Below are 5,741 nucleotides of genomic sequence, written 5' to 3' on the forward strand. Positions count from 1 at the left end.
CATTATTTTTGTCTCGTCTGGGGACACGTTTTGCTGGGTCACAGCATAAATTGACAGAATATATATATCAAGTCGTGGCACGTACGGTAACTTCACAGACAGCAGGGATGAGTTCTATAGAAAACGCCGGCGCCGTCCATAGCCTTGTCTGACTAATTGGGGACATAGGGAACACGTGGGCCCAGCATGTCGAGCTGGTGGCGGTAAGGTGGCGAGAGGTCTGCGCCGCCGGACTTACCTATTTAACTGCATGGGGAAGGGTTACGTCGAGGTGACGCGGTGGTGAAGGCTGTGCAGGAGACCATACTTCATATTATAATATCATCTGGTACTGTGGAAAATGGACGACTCCGCTCCTCGCCATGCGGATGCCGATGCCGATGCCGTAGGGATTCTGCCTCTGTCTATCCAAACTGACCGGAGGATAGATGGCGACGGATGCTCCAGTTGTTCGAGGCTGCAGAGATTGGCACAGGACGTCGATATCACCACGCCTTCTGTGTGAGGAACGGAAAATTGGGGTGAAGCAATCACCTGAAAACACTCACACTTTGTGTGTGAGAGGGGGAGAGATTTACGAGGAGTGCACGAGGAGCGAATGAGTGAGTTTATTGGGATATCTGAGTGGTCGGTAATGGGATGGAGTGGAGATAAGATAAATGTGCGATTTTCTGTGTGAAATAATCTGGGTAAAGCGGATCTACGCACGTGCGGTAGGGCCGTGCCTAGGCTATAAATTGGGCCTTGTACCACAGCATTTGACAGAGGCTGAAGTGAGGAGGGAGTGCCTTCAGGTATAGGAGGAATGCAATGCCTTTAGCATCCCAGTTTTAATGATCCTAATTTGGCTCTGGGAGGAAATATCATCCATTTCTGTTCCTCAAACCCTCTCTGGGTTTCAGTAGAATTCATATATTTTTTGTTGTTTCTCTGTGAAATATAGTTCCCCTGTAGGAGTTGGGTTGCATTTGAAACCAGAAGAGTTTTAAATTAGTTTCTCAAGGGTGTTATAATGCCTCAGGCAAAGAGAGAGGAGGGTATAGAGTCAGTCCAAGAGAGTATAATCATTGCTACCACAGAACGTAACAGGAAAGCTCTGGATTTCATCGAGCATGCTACTATTCATGCCGCTGAAGTGCAAGCTGAAGTTCTGTTGGAAATTTTAACTAGAAATGCTTATACAGAATATCTTGAACGCTATCAGCTCACTGGTCGGACTGATAGAAAGTCATTCAAGGAACGCTTGCCTGTGATTACTTACGAAGATCTGCAGCCTGAGATTCTTCGCATAGCCAACGGCGATACGTCTCCCATTCTTTCTGCTCACCCCATCTCTGAATTTCTCACAAGGTAGCTGTAAAATACATCTCTGTAAATCATGTAAATGTTCCATGAACTAAAAATGGAATGATTTGTTTTTTAGACATCTGAGGGTCTCTTCTTTTTTTAAGGCGATTCTTGCTTTTCTCTGACATATAGACCACATATATTGTCGTGGTTGTGTCTTCGATATGTGATAGCTCTGGAACATCAGCTGGAGAACGAAAGATTATGCCCACTATTCACGAAGAATTGAAGCGGAGAACGCTGCTTTACAGCCTTCTAATGCCTGTCATGAACCAGTAAGTGCGTGTTTGTTTGCTCAGTACATACTGCATCTTCTATGCTTCCATCGATGTGCGTGTGTATGTTGTGCCTCGTGTCGCTTCTAGACATCTGTTTTATTGTAATGATTTGGGAACTGAATGTTTTGTTTTGGGTTTAACAGATACATGAAAGGGTTGGACAAGGGAAAGGGCATGTACTTCCTCTTCGTCAAATCTGAGACCAGGACTCCCGGTGGCTTGCTCGCCCGCCCTGTCCTCACCAGCTACTACAAGAGTCAGGACTTCATAGAACGGCCTTACGACCCCTACAATGTGTACACCAGCCCCATGGAGGCGATACTGTGTTCAGACTCATATCAAAGCATGTACTGCCAGCTTCTCTGCGGTCTTGCACAGAACCACGAGGTGCTCAGAGTGGGAGCTGTGTTCGCGTCCGGGCTTCTGAGAGCAATACGTTTCCTGGAAGAACACTGGCAGTCGTTGTGCCAAGACATTCGCAGTGGCACAGTAAACGATGAAGAGGTGACGGATCCTTGCCTCAGAGAGAGCGTGATGAAGATACTCCGCCCGAATACTCAACTGGCGGACTTGATCCACACTGAGTGCTCCAAAGAATCATGGCAAGGAATCATCACGCGCCTCTGGCCCAACGCTAGATACTTGGACGTTATTGTTACAGGTGCCATGGCCCAATACATCAAGACTCTGGATTTTTACAGCGGCGGCCTTCCTCAGGTTTGCACCATGTATGCCTCCTCGGAGTGCTATTTCGGCATAAATCTGAAGCCTCTGTGCCAGCCATGGGAGGTTTCCTACACGCTGATGCCGAACATGGCCTTTTTCGAGTTCCTTCCTGTCTACCGTAACAAGAACGAGGATGCAGGACCCGTTACCACGCCTACTGAACAACCGCCAGAGTTAGTCGATCTCGTTGATGTGAAAGTGGGACAAGAATATGAGCTTGTGATTACCACATATTCAGGTATATACTGCAGTTTTTCGACCAGATTCAATCCCGCTTTGCTTCTTTGCTTATGTGCAGATTTCATCGATCGCGACAAAATCTGGAGCTCTGTCATGGCGTATTAAAACCGTAAAGATTTATTTTGTTGGTCATAACTATACTTTTTTGTTTGTTTGTAAGGTTATTGAGTTCTCAGTAGATCATGGTCTTTTCCTATTTTGTGTTAGTTTAGTTGGGAAATGGTTACTAGGAGCAGTCAAAATCATTTGGGATAGTAAGCACTGGGCTACAATAGTGTGTTAATATGGTTGGATTTTTAACTATTAGAGTTCTGCCATGAACACTTCTGGAATTTTGTTCTGGATTTTTGTCCTTTGAGTTCAGCCATATAGCTATTAATATGGCTGGATTTCCATAAAGTTCAGCTATTAATATGGCTGGATTTTTGTCATTAGAATTTCAAACTTGTGACCTTCACTACTAATAAGGTGAATTAATTTCTGCCAATAGAATATTGTTGGATTGATTTTTGCTGCATTGATTATTGATTTTTGCCCATGGAATTAGGCCATTAAAATAACTGGATTTTCACCCACCTAGTTTCAACCTGTGACCTTTTTGAACCTGTGACCTTTCTGAATGACTTAATTTTTGCCCATAAAGTTGAAATAGCTGGATTGATTGCCATTAACATGGCTATATTTTTGCAGTTCCAAACCCGGATCGTCACATCACGAAGTGACTTCAAGGGTTTGATTCGCAGGAGAATAGCTGCGTGGATGTTTGCGTTTTTCGTATTAAATTGTGAAAGAGTCATAGTTTTCATTGCCGATTCTGTGCGTTGATTACACTGGATCTTCTCGTTCACATGCAGGACTGTACCGTTACAGAGTCGGAGACGTGCTGCGGGTGACGGGGTTCCACAACGCGGCGCCGCAGTTCAAGTTCGTGTGCAGGAAGAATGTAATGCTAAGCATCGACGCCGACAAAACCGACGAAGCAGAGCTGCACAACGCGGTTATGAATGCAGTGAAGCACCTGGAGCCTTTGGAGGCTACCCTTGTGGAATACACTAGCTACACCGACACGTCCACCATTCCGGGTCATTACGTTCTTTACTGGGAGCTTCGAACCTCCGCGCTGCCCGTGCCTCCCTCCGTTTTCGAAGATTGCTGCCTGACTGTAGAAGAATCTCTCAACTCTGTCTACAGGCAGTGCAGAGTAGCGGACAAATCCATCGGCCCTTGGAGATTAAAGTAGTCGAGATGGGCACATTCGACAAGCTGATGGACTATGCCATCAGCCGAGGTTCCTCCATCAATCAATACAAAGCGGCACGATGCGTCAAGTTCGCTCCCATGGTGGATATCCTGAATTCCAGAGTCTCGGCAAGCTATTTCAGCCCCAGGTGTCCCAAATGGACACCCGGACGAACCCAGTGGGGCGCGTTGCCTCGGTAAAATTTGGCGGAACCTAGCTAAATTGTCGGGCCAAATCTCTATATGCCTCTTTTAATTGCGACGTAGCTTCTTTTAGTTTGCCTCTTTGCAAGTACTTCACAAATCACTGTAACAAGCCCGTGGTCAGCCCTGGTGTTGTCCGCGGGATTTTCTTTCATACAACTTGTTGGGTTAATTAGCTGAGGATTGACAGCTTTGTACATTACATATGTGTTGGAATTTCAAATCTAAACAGTCTGCCAAAATCGACGGTTTCGACAACCTGGGTACCCATTTTGACAGTTTGAATGAAGAATGTTAACTGTTTTGAAAATTTGCAACCGTATTTGCCCGTCAAATTCCATCCGATATGACAAAATTGTGCGCAATCAGGCCTCACAATCTTCGCATTCAATGTATTTTGTTGCTTGTTGTCGCATTTTAAATGTACTTATCGTGTCATTTAATTCGGAGAGAATGTTTTATATGAATGAATTCGAAATGCCTCTGTTTGAGCAAAGCTCTGTGGCACCAGGTACGAAAGTCTTGAATGGTACGAAAACTGAAATTTCTGGATGCAGCCAAAATCTTTCATCACTGTTTTGTCCCTCTCCGCCTTCTCCCCCCTCTCCGTCTTCATGCTAATGGTGCAACGTAATTAACCCTAAACATGCAGCAGTCATGGGCCACTGCTGTCTGGCCGAAAATGAAAGGTGCCTCGTATAAAATTGACTCTTCACCAAAAATGGGAAAACGATCTGTCGCCAATCCCCTCAATGATACGCAGAGATCACCAGAATCACCACTAGCAACTTTCCGCGTTGCCCCACTCATTACGGTTTTGCATATGCAAGACATGAAAACAGCCCGTCGAGCAATCATGGCAACGACATGTCCATTAATCAATTGGTGAAGTTCGTTCGAGCAATCATGGCCATGACATCTCCATTAATCAATAATAGCAGCACTGAAGAACATTCCTGACGACTGAGCACGTAGACTGGAATCATTCATTGTGTGCGTTGGGAAGGGATCCACTTGTGCCTTCGTTACAATTCTCCCAGGAAATGATCAACTTAGTGGAAGTGTCCACATGCACATACCGTAGCTTTCAAAACCTCTTTTCAGTAAAGTGAATAAGATTCAACGCCTTTTCCACTTTTTCTGGCCCCTGGTTTCAAATCTTCACTTTCGTCGTTGAAAAGCACAAGGCTCGGACAACGAACCCTCTATGAGTTCACATTCTCACAAGGCATAACATTGTATAAAGTCTCAAATTTATTCTTTCATTGTGTAAGAATCTAATTTGGTCGTCGAAGCAAGTGTTTGGAATTTGCCACAACTTGCTTTGATACTCTGGTTTCAATATTCTGGTCATACTATTAAAAGAAAATTATGCCTTAAAGTGAAGTGAAGACCATTTTCACATATCTGATGTGAAGTTTTTAAAAAGATTTTCCTTAGAGTATAAGTAATTATATTATAATATAGAAAATTGAAATAAATTTATTTATAATAAATGTAATGTAATTTTTTTAATATTTTACTTTTAAAAGGTTAAATTAAAAGTATAGTAATATAGGTTTTATCAATGTTAATTTTTATTATAAATTATATTAGAATAATTAAATAATTAGTAAGTATTGATAAATATAAATTTATAATAAATATCAACACTTATTTTATGATATTCATTTTTTTAAAATTGAAAAAATTATAAAAATTAATTAA

General features: G+C 43.1%; 1 pseudogene across 1 annotated transcript; it reads left to right on the top strand.

Annotated features, from left to right (window-relative positions):
- Nucleotides 1–779: 779 nt before the first annotated feature.
- LOC149262523 (indole-3-acetic acid-amido synthetase GH3.6-like) lies at nucleotides 780–4,504 on the top strand (annotated as a pseudogene). The gene is made up of 4 exons (XR_016249382.1): nucleotides 780–1,350; nucleotides 1,521–1,622; nucleotides 1,769–2,589; nucleotides 3,446–4,504. The product of XR_016249382.1 is annotated as an indole-3-acetic acid-amido synthetase GH3.6-like (transcript).
- Nucleotides 4,505–5,741: the final 1,237 nt, after the last annotated feature.

The sequence above is a fragment of the Pinus tabuliformis genome, chromosome 6 (genome assembly GCF_031772625.1).
Source record: "Pinus tabuliformis cultivar Carrire ecotype Pingquan chromosome 6, CPIR1, whole genome shotgun sequence".
Classification (NCBI taxonomy): Eukaryota; Viridiplantae; Streptophyta; class Pinopsida; order Pinales; family Pinaceae; genus Pinus; species Pinus tabuliformis.